The sequence below is a fragment of the Physeter macrocephalus genome, chromosome 8, assembly GCF_002837175.3.
Source record: "Physeter macrocephalus isolate SW-GA chromosome 8, ASM283717v5, whole genome shotgun sequence".
NCBI lineage: Eukaryota > Metazoa > Chordata > Mammalia > Artiodactyla > Physeteridae > Physeter > Physeter macrocephalus.
In genome coordinates this window covers 61,018,625-61,037,390 of record NC_041221.1, presented here as the reverse complement: position 1 = coordinate 61,037,390, position 18,766 = coordinate 61,018,625, and the positions used below count along the sequence as shown (strand labels likewise).

Genomic DNA, 18,766 nt, shown 5'->3' with positions numbered 1-18,766 from the left:
ACAGGCTTTACAATAGAGCAGAAAAAAAAAGGTCAAAAACTACCAGTTTTATTTATCAACTACTATTTTGTGGAACTGACATAATACATACATATCAAGGAAGAGGCCACAAATAGTTCCACATGCGTAAGGTCAACTGATATTCAACAGAGGATAGTATTCCAACATGATTCAATGGGAAACGAAGTCTTTTCAACGAATTGAACTGGGAGAGTAGAACGTCTAAATTTAAAAAAATAATAATAAAGAAATGAACCTAAACCCTTTCACAGGCCAAAAAATCATTCAAAATGGATCACAGACATAAAAATATAAGCTAAACTACAAAACTTTTAGAAGAAAGCTAAAAAGCAGGAGAAAATCCTGTGACTTGGGGTTAGGCAGAGATTTCTTATGACAGAAAAGCACAAATCAGGTACTACCCTGGTGGTCCAGTGGGTAAAACTCTGCGCTCACAATGCAGGGGGCCCAGATTTGATCCCTGGTTGGGGAACTAGATCCCACATGCATGCCGCAACTAAGCAGCCACGTGCCGCAAATAAAGATCCCACATGCCGCAATGAAGATCTCACATGCTGCAACTAAGACCCGGCACAACATGCATACATGCATGCATGAATAAATAAATAAATATTTTTTTAAAAAGCACAAATCATGAAGAAAAAAGTAACCAATTTTACTACAAATTTTGAACTGCCTGACCTTCAAAACACAGTTAAGAAAATGAAGACAAACCATAGATGGGAGAAATTTGCAAAACGTGTGTCTAAAACACTTGTAGCCAAAATATATAAAGAATTCTTACTATTTAATAAAACAAGCCAATTTTTTTTAATGGACCAAAGACTTTAATAGACACTTCACCAAAGCACATAAAAAGATGCTCATCATGTCACTACACCATATGATAGTTTTAATGTTGGCTAACTACCCACTCAACTACCCTGGCAGTAAATACTATAAAAATAAAGGAAATGTACTCCAATTAATCACTGTATTATTAATCAACTTGAGGTACTTTTCTTCCTTAAAGGACAAGAGTACTTAAGAACAACAGATCATCTGCTTCTTTTAAGAAGGGCAAATAACCTGTACTCGGTGTTTTGGAAATTGGGGGGGGCAGGGAGGTGGGTGTCTGATCACACCTGTGCTATTACATATTGAAATACATTATTATAAATGTCATTTTTTTATAGCTGTATATCATTGTGATCTTATTATACGCACAGGATACTTTATTTCAGGATAATATACACACTTTAAAAAGTGCACTTTAAAAAGGTTAGGGATCTGACTGGATTCTGTACCACTGCTCTAGAGCTGTGCTTTCCAATACGGCAGCTAGTAGCCATACATTGCAATTTAAATTTAAACTAATATTAAATAAATCTTAAAATTCAGATCCACATCTGCACTAGACACATTTCGAAACTCCATAATGACATACAGCTAGTGACTATTATACTGAACAGTATAGACAAAAAAATGCTTCCATCTTTTCACAAAGTTCTATTGTACAGCACTGCTCTTACAATACAACCTACTACTTAGAACACTAAGGAAGTTGACTGTAACAGAAAAATGAAGATAAACAGAATTCAAATTATGGTTCTGTCACTTACCAAGAAGCCTGGGTAAACTTTAATTTCAGACTGAGTTTCTTAAACCATTGAATAGAAATATCATTTCTTCTACATGATAATTGGGAAAAGCACTTTCTAAATTAAAATATTATATAACATCAATTATGAAGTGATCCTAAAGGAGAATATTCCTGAAAAAGAACTCATTTGAACATTTTATTATAAACAAGTCACAACTGTATCACATTAAGGAAAATAAAATTTAGTTGCTGGCTAAGAATAAAATATCTTCTAAGTTCCTGAAACAAAACAGTATTTGACTTTCTTTATATTGTCACCCTACAACTCTAACTATGAGCCATAATGGGTGGGAGTCTAGGTTCTGGATACAGAATGTATGGATTAAGAAATACCACTCACTTACTGGCTGTGTAACCTTACCAAGCAATTTAAAATCTGTGACTTCATTTTCTCATCTATAAAATTAGGACAATAGAACCTTCCCACACACTGTGTCTATGAAGATTAAATTAGTTAATACAGTTAAAAAGCTTAGAACACTGGCTGGAACATGGTAAGCATTAATATTAGTTATTAAAATCCACTCATTATGGTAAATGTTGATATCAAGAATAAAGAACTATAAGTCAACAACAAAAACAATCTGGTTTAAAAATGGGCAGAAGACTTGAATAAATATTTCTCCGAAGACATACAAATGGCCAATAAGCACATCAGACATCACTAATCATTAGTGAAATACAAATCAAAACCATAATGATACCACTTCACACCCATTAGAACACAAAACACGGAAAACAACAAATGCTGGGAAAAAACAGGGAGAAATTGGGACCCCTGTGAACTGCTGATAGGAATAAGAAATGGTGCAGCCACTATGGAAAACAATATGGTGGTTTCTCAAACAATTAAAAATAGAATTACCATATGATCCAACAATTCCACTTCTAGGTATCTATCCAAAAGAATTAAAAGCAAACCTTCAAACATATATTTGTACAACCATGCTCACAGCAACATTATTTACAATAGCCAAAAGGTAAAGGTAACCCATGTGTCCATCAATGGATGAATGATAAGCAAAATGTGGTACACACACATATAATGGATTATTGTGTCTTAAAAAAAGGATATTCTGATTGACCCATGCTACAACACGGATGAACCTCGAAGACGTTCTGCTAAGTGAAATAAGCCAGTCACGAAAAGACAAATACTTCATGATTCCACTTACATGAGGTACCTAGTCAAATTCATAAAGACAAAAAGTAGAGTGGTGGTTTCCAAGGGTTGTGGGGAGCAGGGAATGAAGAGTTATGGTTTAATGGGTACAGAGTTTCACTTTTACAAAATGAAAAGAGCTCTGGAGCTGAGTGGTGGTAATGGCTGCATAACAATGTCAATGTACCTAATGCCACAGAACTGTACACTTAAAAACGGTTGAATTGGTAAATTTTATTGTTGTATTTATGCATAATATGTCATGCGTATTCTGCCACAAATTTTTTTTAACATCTTTATTGGAGTATAATTGCTTTACAATGGTGTTAGTTTCTGCTTTACAACAAAGTGAATCAGTTATACATATACATATGTTCCCACATCTCTTCCCTCTTGCATCTCCCTCCCTCCCACCCTCCCTATCCCACTCCTCTAGGTGGTCACAAAGCACTGAGCTGATCTCCCTGTGCCATGCAGCTGCTTCCCACTAGCTATCCACCCTACTTTTGATAGTGTATATATGTCCATGCCACTCTCTCACTTCATCACAGCTTACCCTTCCCCCTCCCCATATCCTCAAGGCCATGCTCTAGTAGGTCTGTGTTTTAATTAGGACAATGAAGTCTATTTTATTATGAAGTAAATGTAACTAATTTCCTCAAAGATTTCACTCAAAACATTTAAGAAGCATTTTGAAGAGTACAATATCAATAGGTATGAGATACCTAGAATAGTCAAACTCATAGAAAGTCGAATGGTGATTGCCAGGGGCTGGGGAGAAAGGGAAATGGGGAGTTAATGTTTAACAGGTACACAGAGTTTCAACTTGAGAAGATAAAAATGGTTCTGGAGATGGATGGTGATGATAATTGCACAATAATGGAAATGTACTCAAGGTCACTGAACTGCACACTCAAAAATGGCTAAAATGGTAAACTTCATGTTTATTTTACCATAATAAGAAAGTTCCCTCATTACACAGACTGGGAGATTAGTGCAAGGGGTGGAAAACCTTACTTACATATCTCACACAGTGGTTCAAAAGGTAGAAAGACTTAAATCTTCTAAAGTGATACAAATTTAGAATACACTTTCTTCTCTAAACTTATAACAACTCAAACCTCCTATTTGTGGGGTGAAGACTTTTAGCTAGTTATACTGACACAACTACTGATTGTAAAGAATTACCCCTATTGTAGTTTTTAACTATGTCTACAAATTCTTTTGACAAAAGGTGGAGCCTAACTCACCCCTTGATTGTGGGTTAGACTTAACGACTTGCTTCTCATGAAGAAAGTATGGCTGAAGTGACTTCTGAGAATACGTCATAAAAGGCATCACGCTTCTACCTACCTCTCTTCTCAGATCACTTCCTCTGGGAGATGCAGCTGCCATGTAAAGAAACTCAAACACCTACAGGTCTGCATATGGTAAGGCATATGGTAAGGAAACTGAGTTCTCCGGACAACAACCAGCATCAACCTGCCAGCCCAATGAGAACACCTTGGAAGGAGATCCTCCAGCCCCAATCAAGCCTTCAAATGAGTGCAACCCTTGATATTTTCATGAAAAGACATGGAGGGAGCCAGAACCACTCAGCCAAACTGCTACCAAACTTCTGACCCACAGAAAATCCATGTGCAATACTATTTTTCTTTAAACTCACTCGTTAAAAGAATATACAGTTGACCCTTAAACAACACAGGTTAGAACTGTGCAGGCCAACTTATATGTGAATTTTTATCAACAGTAAATACAACACTATCCACAACTGGTTGAATTCGTGGATGCAGAACTGCAAATACTGAGAAACCTCAAAAATGGAAGGTCAACTATAAGTTATGCGTGAATTTTCCAATTCAAGGGTAGGTGCCCATAATTCCCACATCATTCAAAAGTCAACTGCGTATTTATGTACACTGAAAAGCTAACTTGTTTTTACTAGTATACATATGTAAAGACAAAAATGACACTTTTTCAGTTGAAGAATGTTTTTTAACATATCTGCAAGATGAGTTTCAACAGAAAAAAACCTATGTAACTAGAATTTTTAAAATTCTTATTCTTGCTTTAAAAAATTGTTTTAGGGCTTCCCTGGTGGCACAGTGGTTGAGAGTCCGCCTGCCGATGCAGGGGACACGGGTTCGTGCCCCGGTCCGGGAAGATCCCACATGCGGGGAGCGCTAGGCCCGTGGGCCATGGCCGCTGAGCCTGCGCGTCCGGAGCCTGTGCTCCGCAACGGGAGATGCCACAACAGTCAGAGGCCCGCGTACGGCTAGGCCCGGGAGCCAGGGCCGCTGAGCCTGCGCGTCCGGAGCCTGTGCTCCGCAACGGGAGATGCCACAACAGTCAGAGGCCCGCGTACGGCAAAAAAAAAAAAAAAAAAATTGTTTTAAGTATGGAAAAAACTTTTAAATATAGTTTTAAAAATATATAACCTGAAAACTGGATTAAAGGGTAGAAAATGAAGATCAAAAACACTGCACTCCTCAAGCTGTGAACAGAAAAATAACTAAAGAACAAGAAACTGAGTAGGATATATTGTATAAAATGATGCAGAAACCAGCAACGACTTGAAAAGATACAGAGCAAAAGCCTGTGACTCTTCTGCTAGGTGGGGCAGCTAACAAAAAGGGAAAAAGCTGGGCTTCCTTGGTGGCGCAGTGGTTGAGAGTCCGCCTGCCGATGCAGGGGACACGGGTTCGTGCCCCGGTCCGGGAAGATCCCACATGCCGCGGAGCGGCTAGGCCCGTGAGCCATGGCCGCTGAGCCTGCGCGTCCGGAGCCTGAGCTCCACAATGGGAGAGGCCACAACAGTGAGAGGCCCGCGTACCGCAAAAAAAAAAAAAAAAAGAGAGAGAAAAAGCAAGCAGGTAAAACTAAAAATAACAGACCCAACCACAAAGGGTCTTCAACAATTCTAACATTTTGTTTTTCACAATGCTACTGTTGAAAGAAATGAACCTGCTCTCCAAGAAAATACATGGAAGCACCACCAAAATTATCAATTTTGGAGACTTCTCAAACCACATAGCCAAAAAGAATTCATGTTAGGAGCCCCTCACACATACATCATTAAAAGCAGGGAGGGCAGGGAATACATCTCTTTCCAACCTACTCTTCCCTAAATATTCCAAATACATGACCCTAAAGGCTGCTAAAGCAACAATAAAAGAACTATAATTTAGGTAGATTTCTCTGGCCACAGGAGACTTTGTGGAGAACTGAATGTAACTAAAGGCTAACACATGAGTTAGGAGGTTATTTCCTTAGTCAAGGACCAAGCTAGCACAATAAATGGAACTGGAAATGAGTAGGCAGGGCATGACTGCTGGCATGCAGGTAATGCCATTAACAGAAACAAGAGATAGAATAACTTCAGAAACTAAAATACTGGTTTGACATGTAAAATACATTAAGCAGAATTTTTAAATGTTAACAATTAGAATACAACTTTACCTCTATATTACACCTCACAATTAACAAAGCCATCAGTTTTATGAAGAAACTAAGGCCAAGAGAGGTTAAGTAAACATACAAGGTCATACAGGCCCTTTTCTAGATATTCCAAATCCCAGACCAAAAATCTCCTTTCTAACTCCCAGAAATTACCCTTTTTCTACATCACTACCCTTACCTGGATCTAAATTGTTATCAAAAAATTTTCATCAAAAATTAAGCAAAAAAAGTGGTTGACTCAAACATAATCCGGCCTGGGTTTAGGTTCTATCCTCACTTGTAATTTTACTTTCAGACTAGAGGTTCCCATCCTTATTCCTTTCTCTTGCTAACTTTAAATTTTATTTTCTTCTCTCTTATGTTCACTCCATAACCTGAAACATTTTAATTTTTAGCTAACCAAAGTTATCACTACTAACAAATAGCAAAACTAGCAGTAGTTTATCTTCTTTCAGCTGGTCTCCAAGCTCAACTAGTAATCAATATTAACCAAAGAGAAGCAGTAAATAAGAAGGAAAACAAAAACATCAGTGATTATGCTCAAACAGAAGGAGTTAATAAAGTAAAATCCACATGAAGGCAATATTAAATATGACTAGTGATTAAGCGTTTGGGGCTCTGGAGTCAGACTTGGAAATTTGGTCAAGACTCCAACCTAACCTTGGTCAAAACCAAGTAACTCTCTCCCAGTCTCAGTCTCCCTAAAATCTTAAATTTCTCACCTGTACCACTGTAACAATAGTACTTTCCTCTAAGATATACTATGTACACAGCAAAATACATGACACAATCATCATCTATAAACGTTAGTCATTATAATTGTTATTTTAGACCTATATATGTTCAGGCACAGGAGAGGAAAAAAAGGGAAAAAAAAATGGGAGTAGGGGAGACAGAGGTATTAAGGGGGGGAAAAGAAGCAACCCAGCAATTGTTCCAGTTACTACTGGTACTGTATATTTCAATGCAAAGAAAATAATGAAATACTTATCAAAAACTCAAGTTGAGTGAATCTGCACTTGAACAACTGCTGTAAGCAAATTTCACAAATACCAGACTAGCCAAGGATTAAAGTTAATTGAACCTGGTCGGGCTTCCCTTGTCGCACAGTGGTTAAGAATCTGCCTGCCAATGCAGGGGACACAGGTGCCATTCCTGGTCCGGGAAGATCCCACATGCCGCAGACTAGCTAAGCCCGTGTGCCACAACTACTGAGCCTGAGCTCTGGAGCCTGCAAGCCACAACTACTAGGCCTGAGCTCTGGAGCCTGCAAGCCACAACTAATGAGCCCACATGCCACAACTACTGAAGCCTGTGCACCTAGAGCCCATGCTCCACAAGAGAAGCCACAACGAGAAGCCCACACACCGCAACGAGGAGTAGCCCCCGCTCACCGCAACCAGAGAAAGCCTGTGTACAGCAACGAAGACCCAACATAGCCATAAATAAATAAACAGATAAATAAATTTATATTAAAAAAAAAAAACCCTAGTCACTGAATAATCGTTATCCTGATACTTATGCTTGGAGTAACAACATCAATAGGAGAAATTTAAAGAAAAATAAACACAAATAGTAAATGTTATGTGGTTCTTTTCTATAAATAAAGGCCATTCACTTCCAGTTATCCTCAATCACGTTTAAAATGCATGTTCGGCTGGGCCCGTGAGCCATGGCCGCTGAGCCTGTGCGTCCGGAGCCTGTCCTGTGCTCCGCAACGGGAGAGGCCACAAACAGTGAGAGGCCCGCGTACCGCAAAAAAAAAAAAAAAAAAAAAAAAAGAAAATGCATGTTCTTAGGGCGTCCCTGGTGGCGCAGTGGTTAAGAGTCCACCTGCCAATGCACGGGACACGGGTTCGAGCCCTGGTCCAGGAAGATCCCACATGCTGCGGAGCAGCTAAGCCCGTGCACCACAACTGCTGAGCCTGCGCTCTGGAGCCCACGTGCCACAACTACTGAAGCTCACGTGCCTAGTGCCCGTGCTCCGCAACAAGAGAAGCCCCGCGGTGAGAAGCCCGCCCACCGCAACGAAGAGTAGCCCCCACCCGCCGCAACTAGAGAAAGCCCGCGCGCAGCAACAAAGACCCAGTACAGACAAAAATAAATAAATAAAATAAATAAATTTTTTTAAAAAAAAGCATGTTCTTAGACAAGTACCTTGAAAATCCACTAAGTTAAGGAATACGTAAAATAAGGCTCTCCGAAGCATAAAAAATAAGGGGGGGGAAGAGGGGTTGTTCTCATCATAATTTTACATAAATCAAGGTGGAAACTCAATTAGAAGTACTACACTCAGCTCTGACCCAAAAAACACAAATATCCTATTCTATTCTAAGAGAGAGATTTATTGAACTCTAATCTCAATTTTACGTAAGAAAATAAATACCATATATGTATATCTAAATACCTACAATCTTTCGGACTCGCCTACCTCTTCTGCTCTAAGTGAGCTAACAAGATACAACAGTATAACAACAAAAAAAGTTCTGGGTTCAAAATAAATGAGCAACTGACCAGTTATTAGGCCATCTTGGCAAACTGTTCAAAAATTACATTTTTTTTAATCTCAGAAAAATAATTAAATGAAATAAACTCTAATTTTAGCTACATTGATCTGTTAATATAAATTGCTTTAAAAATAAACTTTAGTTAACTTTTTAAAAACAAACACTTCTACTCAATGCCTATAATTCACTGAAAAACTAAACGCAGTAACAAATTGTAACACCACTCAATCCTCAAATATACAAATATTATTAAAAAATGATACTCTTATTTGTCAAAAGATTTCTACTACAGCAATTAACATTCACAACTTTTTTAACAAGCTTGGTTTATAAACTTAAGGCAGCATAACCTTCCAAGGGAGAAAACACACTCGTTTTTTTTTTAAGTTATTTGAAAGGTTCTTAGTGCACCTTGCTCACTTCCTCTCAGTTTCTGTTCCTAGTAATGAACTGACTTTTTGGAACTCAGATCTTAAGGAATAATTTGAAATACAAAACCACTTCAAAAATTGTTTCAAGAAATTTCTATAATGGATTAAAAAGTTAGGAACTGTTACCCCTTAAAACAATTTACTTCATGAAATACCAGATTAAAAGTCAAGCCCTATAATTTGTTTTAAACAACTACCTAACTCTAAATTGGAACAATAAACTGCATTTAGAACACAATTTACACTCATATTTAGAAAAGTAAACTGGCTATTTGTTTTGTTTTTTTCCTACCTTTCTACCAATCCATAAAGCCATACTGACCATACGGATTTTGTCTTTTACTTTAGAAGCACAAAAACTTCAAATCTGGACTGTTCCATCTGAAATATTCTGAACTTTTAATTCTTTCTGCATTTCAATTTACTTAATAGTTGTTTTCAGACTGCCCAGGAAACTGAAGCCAAGCAATCTTACTGCAAGAAACTGAAAGGCTTCCAAGAACACAGGGATAAAGTTAACTCTCATTACAGTTTACAAACAGACATTTGATTTGCTCACCATACGGTACTTACAAATTCCAACAGGACTGCACAGGAAGGTGTTGGGTTTTTCTCTGTAATCTTTATGTTTTCCAGTTTGTTTTTTTATTTTGTATCCTCTGAAATAAAATCCAAGTTCTTTGAAGATACTTAACCTATGGCTACTTGACATAGAGTTACTTCAGTCAGCTACCCATACTTCTGTTTTAAAGTTTTCATATGGCTATCTCCAGAATTAGCCAATGTTCCTTGGATTTAAGATTTTTAAGTCTTCTTTATTATTCCATGTACTTGTCACTGTTGTACTTATCCACTCCAGATGAAATATCCAATTTACGAGCCAAAAAGCAAAAACAAAAAGAAAATTTCACATCTGAAGAGCATTCCTAAACATCAGCATAAACATAGACACACAGCTATCTCAATACTACCATGCTGCTGGGAAACTGCAACATTTTAAATTTCCATGTAAATAAAAGATAAAAGCAAAAAAACTGTATATTCGTTCAATGTCTTCATTTAGAAAAGCTGTCCCATTGTGACATGAAAAGGGCTGAGATCAAAAATTCCTAAAACTTTAAATAAAGGTAAAAATAAACTGCCATGAAACTTCAGCAATATTTAAACAGTAATTTGAAACTGCAGAGAAATTACTCAGTACACAAATCAAACATATCTTACAGTTCTGGCTGAAGAACACCAACAACGGGGAGGGATTTGGGGGGGGGGGGGCAAAAATACCACCAGCTGAAATACTTTAACCAGTTATATAATCCGTTTGAACCAAAATACTGAAGAAATGCCTGGGTCTCTTTAAAGCTTGTAGAATTGTTCACTACTATCAATTCACTTCAGAGATGATTCTTGCCAATTTTAATAAACTTCTGGGGCAAAATTATCCAGAAACACTGTAATTCCAAAATGGCCACTTGAAATATCCGGGGCCTTTTACACAAAACCTAGAAGATGATCTTCATATCTGAGTAATTCAATCACCTGTAAAAGTTATAAAAACAATTTAAATTACACAGTGACCTTTAATTTTGAGCTAAAAATTAATCCCCATCCTAAACAGTCAACCTCTGGAGAGAAATGCACTTCTATACCAAGCAAGCACCCAAAAAAAGTCAACAGTATGAGAAGGACTTCAGGATATGTAGAGACAAGGGAAAAACGATGGGAGATGGTATTATGGAGGGCAAGCGCTGATTTCAACTGGGAAGGGGGTGCGGATATAAGCTAACAGGATTATATAAGCAAACCTCCTTATATTTTGAGTAAATATTACAAACTATGAAACGAGCAAACAGTCTTACAAAAGATCTTCTGTATTTTCTATTCAATCTACCAAAGGAAAACGAATAGACAGGTGTGCTGCCACCGAGCATTACTAAATGCAACTTAGAGAATGAGGGATATAAAGAGCAAGACGCTCCCTCCAAATCAGAATGTCCGAAAGAGGAGGCATGTTTTCCCCGCTCAGAGTAGGAAGGTTAGTGCCTGAGAAGTGGAGCGAGAACATTCCTTAAATTCGCCCGAAGGTGAGACTTACCCGGCTTCTAAGGGCAGCAAGGAGATGTGAGGGTTCCCAATTTCCTTGAATTAAGGAAACAGGTTTCTTTCTCACAGCACTGAGGGGGTGGAAGAACCTAGCCCTTCTCGTAGACCGCGTTCAGAGTGGTTCTCTCCCCCAGACAGACCAGTCCCTTCAGACCCCACGGGACTCAGAGGGACGAGGCAGCGCTCGCCTCAGTCCACAGCTCGGGCCACGGACCTCTAGAGGCGGGCTGACCGGGCGCGCTGAGAAACCACCGAAGGCCACAACTCGGCCTCGACTCCCTCAGCCCTCACAGAGAGCGGCAGCGGTGCGGAAGGAGGCGGGCGCATGCGAGAGGCCGAAGGGGGGAAGACCAAGCACGGACAGCGCCGGACTCGTTCCCAGCCTCCGCCAAACAACCCCCCCCACACCAGCCGCCCAGGCTAAGCCACCCACCCCCTCCCCACGACTGCCACCTCCGCTCCACCCGGGCCAACACCTAGAGGGGCCTCCCCGCGCTGTCCTTCCCTCTCTCTCCTTGCTCTCCCGCCACCTCCCCCCCGCCGCCGCCCGCGAACAGCCTCACACCTCGCGCCGCCAACGCCGCTCCCGACCCCTCAAACCTTAACGCCGACACGGGCACCCCCCTCCCCTCCCCTCCCCAGACCCAGGCGCCGAGCCCAAAGGACGCTGTTACCTTCTACGACACCAGAGGTGCCCCTGGCCTGGGGGTGCCGCTGCGCTCGATCCCGGGAGCAGGTTTTCGGTACTTTGAATAATCCCCTTTTGCCGCTTTTCCCTCCCCCACAACCAGTCTCAGTCCCAAAATGGCGCCGACCCGATCCGCAATGTTCTGGGCCAAGTCTCGCGAGATCGTGGAAGGTGGCGAGGCGGGGAAGGAACTAGAGGAGCTGAGGAGACGGGAGGGGAAAGGCGGGGCGAGGAGAAGGAGGAGGGAGATAGGGTGTGGAAGAATCGGTGCGAACGAACCTACTAGGCGGGGCAGCAGGAGGAGCGCCTCCACCAAAGAACCTTCTGGCCCAAGCAACCGCTCACGCCCCGGCCAAAGAAGCTCCGCCCCCTACGTCGGGAGGCTGGGGGGGAGGGGAGGAGGGCGTGGTTATGCCTAGGGGCGGGGCTTCGAGGAGGTCCCGGAGCCAGGGGCGCGCAGGGGGCGGTGGCTCCGCGCGGTGACGTCAGGAGCAGCTGGAGTTGGGGATTACCCCCTGCTGCTGACGTGAGGATGGTGAACAATCGGGAAGGTTCGGTGGAAGGGGGAATTCCCCGCTGCTCCCTGAGGAGCCTCTCCTCCCGCCCTTCCCCCAGTCCGGGGCCTGCCCGGAGCCTGTGATGGTGGGGCCGCCGGGGAGGTCCAGAGGGGAACGCTGCTTCGCGAGGCGGCCGCGTGGGCTCGAGTGGCGCGGCGTCTTCCACTGCTCGATGTTCGGAGGTGCCGCGGCGCGCGCGATGCGCCGAGTACAGCGCTGGGGCCTGGGCGGCTGCGAGATCACATGCTTGCCTGTACACGGCCCCTCCGCGGGCGGAGCGCCGGCAGGGTTGGCGCAGGGCTAATCGGGCGCCCTGAAGCAGTGGATCCACCACTACCGTGTGCAAATATTAGAGGGTGTCAGACATAAATAATATACGTATGGGAGGCTGGTGACTGAAGAGGCAAGACTCGCTCTTTGGAAACGAAGCCCAGTTTCTCAAGGGATAAAAATGGCTACTGGATATAATCGTGCTAATTATCGTTTCTCTCTCTATTAAATCTACAGCAGGGGAGAATTATTTCAAGTGTCTCGGTCCCACACAGCTCAGACGATTTTTTGTAGAATTCTGTGGGCGTCACCATTTTCTAGTTGCGATACCTTTTCGCGTTGTAACTGAAGGCTCACTTTGAAAGCTGTGAAATTAGCCTTCCAAGAGGAAGAAAAGTAACAATGTTTGTTTACGGATTATGTGGGGGGAAGGTGTCTTAACGAGGGAAAATCCAGAGAATAAAAAGTACTTGGCTCTTCGCCCTCCTCCAAGCCACAAGGACTTTATACACGGAAACTTTATGGTTCTATTATATGCATTATGGGGTTTGTAGTTTAATGGACTGCTTCTAAAAGCTCCCTGAAAGAATATTTGAATGTAAACTCACCAGAAATTACACCTCCCAATCTTTTAGTCTTCGTAGGGGAGGTGGATACTTGGCAATTAATAATGCCTCGCTGAGTGCAAAGAAATTAACACTTGCTAGATTCCTTATCTGTGCCAAACACTTAATCTTTATTCCAGTCTCTGAAGTGGGTGTTACTTTCCTTATTTTGTAGATGAGGAAACTGGTTCAGGTTACACAACATGGAAGTTGGGTGCCACAACTTGCCTGTACCAGACTTTATCGCAAGTCCGTTTGGGTCTTAATTCACCTTCTTTCCACCACACCACATTGCTTCTGTAGAAGTAACTTATGATTTGGGACAAGACCTGCTTCTTCTGTTTCTAAGCATGATGTCAATTCAATAAACAAAGGAAAAGTATTGATAATTTAAAAACGCCAATTGTGCCTTTCCTATGGCGAAAGACATTGTAAAGTTGAAAACCAAATAATGAAGTAGAGAAACAGTTGTAACATGGATGACAAAAAGGTTAATATTTAATTATAGACACTTGGCTGCTATCCTTAATATCTAATCATGTTTAATTTGCATAATAAATATATCAAGAGCTCTTAGAAATTAAGGAACAGATAACCATACTGACTCTTAAAAAGTCAAAGGACATGAACAAGCTAATCATGTACGTGTCAGTAATTTTATGGAAAGATGCTCCACCTCACTAAAATCAGAAAAAACGAAAATAAAACTAATAGTGACGTACTACTTTCTCCTAGCATATCGGCAAAGATTTAAGACTAAAACCTAGGTGAAGGTATAAGGAATAGGCATTTGCATTAACCCGTATCAGCTGCTCTTTTACATCTTAGAATTTTTATTTGTAAAAAATAGGAAAGGTGTCCAATAATTTATAAAGATACTCATTGATAAGTTGCTTAAAAGTTCAAAAAAAAAAACAGAAACAACCCAAATGCATATAAATACAGTGAGTAAATAATGGTACATCCATAGATGGAATATGAAGCCATTAAAAATGAGGATATACTTCTTTGTAAAAAAAAAAAAAAGGTCACATGAAAAGATGTTCACAGCATACCATTAAGAAAAATAAGAGGTAGATTACAGGACTGTCCATTTTTTGTCATCTAAAAAAAGTATATATCAAAGGATAAAGTCTGACTGAATAGATACCAAAATGTTACCAATGCTTATTTCCAGGTAGCAGAATAATAGAGGATCTTTATTCTTCGTGCCTGTTAAGGGCCTATGTTACTTTTCTAGTCATTAGGAAAAAGCTAACTAAAAAATTAAATACAAGAACTTGTCTCCAACCAGTAACATGTTCTCCATTATTTTATTCATTTAGTGAAATCTAAACAAAGGATTTATCACATAATAGAGTATTTTAATTTATTAATGAACATATATTATAGTAGTTTGAAAGAACACATTTTTAACCAAGCCCTATATAAGAAATATTGAATAAGTTTGGTAATTCTTTCAATGATTTTATAAATATTAGTCACAAAGAGATTAAGTAGCTTGCTCCAAAATAATGTTAGCCCAAGTATATATGATGTGTAAATGAAGGTATTCATTTCCAACTTATTTGTAATAGTGAAAACCAGAGAACCTAAATGTCTACCAACCGTGTACTGGTTAAAAAACTAAGGTACATCCATATAGTAGAATACAGCTGTTAAGAATAAGGTAGGCCAACATATGCAAAGATGTTCAATATGTTAAGAGATAAAAGTATGTGGCAAAACAGAATATATAGCATCAGAATCTATTATTTTTTCAAAGTAGGTATATTTATACAGAAGTAACTAAAGAATAACTTTAATATCATCACATCACATTTTTTTGTTTTCTTCACTGCTGTACTATTTGAATATACTATTTTATAATAACTTAATGTTTAAAACTTTATTGCCCAAAAATCTGCAGCAATTGGGGAGCAAAGTAAAATATTTCTGTAGGAAACCATGTGACTATATCCAGTGTTCCTTTTCTGTGTTCCCATTGTACAACCCTGTGCTTACCTCTATGATTATCTACCCATTTTTACCTCTACCTTGATCCTGGAAAGTGTCCAGGAGCTTCCTTATCATCCCCCACACCTATTATACTAGATTATAGTTGCTGATTTTCTTACTTGTCTCTGCCATGGAACTCAAAAGCAACAACTATTCATACTTATTCATAGCAACTAGTATAGTATAGTTTCAGCCACCTCAAAAATATTTGTTAAACGCATGCCTTCCCCACCTTTAGTCTTTGTTTTAGCCACACACTACTTGCAGTGCTCAGAATTTCCCTTGTTCTTGAACATTCTGTGCAGATATTATTCCCTTTTACTAGATTACCATTCTCCTCTCCACTCTCTACTTTGCAAATTCTTACTTCTTATCCCTAGAGACCCTGTTCAAATGGCACTGAGGTAAATAACAATCAGATAAAGGTTGGAATGTCCTTCTCTGGACTCTCACATGGATTTACACTCACTTTTATCACTTTGTGTCCCCCCCTTTCTAGACGGTGAGACTGTGGTCAGGGACAGTGTTCTATTCATCCTCTGCCCCTAAATCAATGCTCAGCCCATAGAACATCCTCAGTGAATATGACTGGCTGGGTGGTTGAATGAAGGGTCCAGAACCCACTCAGCTCCGTTCCTATGCACCAGCACAGACTGACCAGTCTCTGAGGTCACTGCCAAGGTACAGAGGTCCTCTCATATTCTCTGTTTACTGCCGATTGTGGTCCTAGTATTGCACTCTGGTGGTTCACAGACAATCCGAGTTGAGGCTCAAATATCTCACTTGAAGAAAATCAGAGACTCACACAAGTTTTCTCCTTGCTATCATCAAAAATATTTGCATGCTTCTCTTTTTTCTTGGCAGGTTTCAAAACTTTGTGCTGATCTGATTAATGGGTCCCTCTCCTCAATGGGTTTGATAAGTGGAGAGCCCATTCCCGTTTTGTTCATTGCTGTGTCCCCAGCACCTGGAACGACGCTGGGCACAGAGTAGGCATGCCATAAATATTTCCTGGATGAATGAAGCATTGGTTAATGAAAATAAAAACATTTTGAAGAGAAATGTTTCAGAAACAACCCTGCTCTACAAAAAATAAAAAGGTTTTTTTTCAAGTTATGTAACAAATGAAAAAATGATAGCGTATATATAATTCTAACTTTGAAAAGATCTGTTTTGTCCTTAATCTTGACGACATTTAAAGATAAATTTTATTGATAAATTTGGGGTTCATTAATAAAAATTTTTAAGTACAGAAGTTGTACATGTAGAAAGTTTGACAGAGTATAAACAAATGAAAATTACCTATAATCCTCCACCCAGAAATAACGGCTCTTAAATATTAATGTATTCCTTTTAAGTATTTGTTCTTCGTATATCTTTGTATCATAGTATATACAAAACTTTATATCCAGGACTTCCCTGGTGATACAGTGGTAAAGAATCTGCCTACCAATGCAGGGGATGCGGGTTAGATCCCTGGTCAGGGAACTGAGCCCTGTGCACCACATCTACTGAGCTCGCGCACCTCAACTAGAGAGCCTGCGTGCCCCAAGCGACAGAGCCCCCGCGCCCCAGAGCCTGCATGCCACAACTAGAGAAGAGAAAACCCGCACACCACAACTAGAGAGAAGTCTGCACGCCACAACAAAGAGCCCACACACCGCAACAAAGATCCCCCGTGCCGCAGCTAAGACCCAGTGCAACCAAAAATAAAATAAATAAATAAATAATAACTAAGTCTTTAAAAAAAAAAAAGAAAACACATTTATTTAAAAAAATTTTTTTTACCTTTATATCCATTTTTTTAATCCATGTGTTCAAAATTTCCCATACTTAAAAAATTCTTCCTTTTGTCTATGTTCCATTTTAAGGATTAACATAACATTTGATTTCTAAATTTAAAAATTTTGTACTAGTCTTTATGATCTCTTTATTTTAACACAGTAAGGATGGTTACTATTTTTGAGCCACTTTTCTAACCTGCCTTCCACTAGAAAAGGTTCCTGATCCTATTAAGTTTCACTCAATTTAATTCATGATTATAAATTTAAATTTACCAAGCATTTTCTCCTTTTGATGAGTTTTTCAATTGTACATAGAATTAATTACTGGAGAATTGACCACTTACTCCTTAATCAAAGCCGATACGTGGGTTGACAAGTATTCCTCCCGGGGCCAGTTATGGGTGGCCCAGTTTTCCTAATTGGCACTTCCACATCTGTATTCCTCCCTCTGTCCTAGAAGGTATGAAGGTATGAACACAATTATCAACAAAATTTTTTAATGTTCTCGCCAATATGTGACTTCCAAAACACAGACTCTTCTTGCATGGCATCTATAATTTTAAAGCTACAGCAGGAATAAATGCATGTAAATCGTTGTAGATAAAGTGAAGAAAACATTTTGGAGAGTTTTTAAAAGACTTGTGATCTATTTCAATATGTTGTTTCCTCTGTCATCTCTAGAAATGGAATATGAGGAACCCTGGAGGTGTAATTGCCACCACCCCCTGCACCTTGTTACTGACCGAGTGACATGAGAGAAATTCAGTCAAGAGCTGGGCTACTCTGCTACCTCTTGATTCTAGGTACAATAAATATGTGGGATACTGCTTAGGAATATTCTCCGTGATGGCATTTCCCTGGTATTTATCCTCTTAGCTTTCCAAATTCATTTTGGGGTGCATCCTCCAAAACTTTTGGTTCTGAATACCCATTTTGTGAAAGGAAATCCATCATGTACTTTAGAAACTTTATTGAATCAATAGCTTCCCAGTGCAATTCAGTGGAAACCCCTACCCCTCCAAATAATACTACTTAAATGCATTAATGCCTCTTGTAACACTGAGTCTAATTGCCTAAAGAGCCTATAGGGATACAGACTGGAGGCTAAATGGCATGATCAAAAGCCAGTCAAAGGATATCAGAAATGGAAGTAAAACTAAAGATTTCTCATTTTGATACCTAGTATTAAGCCTTTAAGTTTCAGAATTAAACAATCATAGATCACTTCAACTTTACTAAGACCAGAAGCTGTGTTCACACTAACTGGCTTTTAAAAAATTCATAGGAATTAATATGGTAATAGTTTATGTTATCAGAGCATCTTTTAAATTTTCACCTTTTTCTTCTTTTTTAATTGTGAAAATGATACAAGTTTATTATAAAATCAAATAATACAAAAGTGTATAAATTAAACAACAAGGTCCTACTGTATAGTTCAGGGAACTATATTCGATATCTTGTAATAAACTATAATGAAAAAGAATCTGAAAAAGACTATATATATATTCTTTTTCAGTTGTATACAAATATACAACTGAATCA

General features: G+C 39.5%; 1 protein-coding gene across 3 annotated transcripts in view; it reads right to left on the bottom strand.

Annotated features, from left to right (window-relative positions):
- Nucleotides 1-12,189, bottom strand: part of GPBP1 (GC-rich promoter binding protein 1) — a 73,579-nt gene extending 61,390 nt beyond the window's left edge. Inside the window, exons 1-2 of one of the 3 annotated variants that reach the window (XM_007112202.4) lie at nucleotides 11,997-12,189; nucleotides 9,796-10,758 (exon numbers count right to left, since the gene is read on the bottom strand). The gene's annotated coding sequence lies outside the window, so the exon portion shown is untranslated. Of the gene's footprint in view, nucleotides 1-9,795; nucleotides 10,759-11,314; nucleotides 11,392-11,996 lie in introns of those variants that run through there. The other 2 variants (XM_007112204.4, XM_007112203.4) reach the window with 2 other exon arrangements.
- Between the last annotated feature and the right edge of the window lie 6,577 nt (nucleotides 12,190-18,766).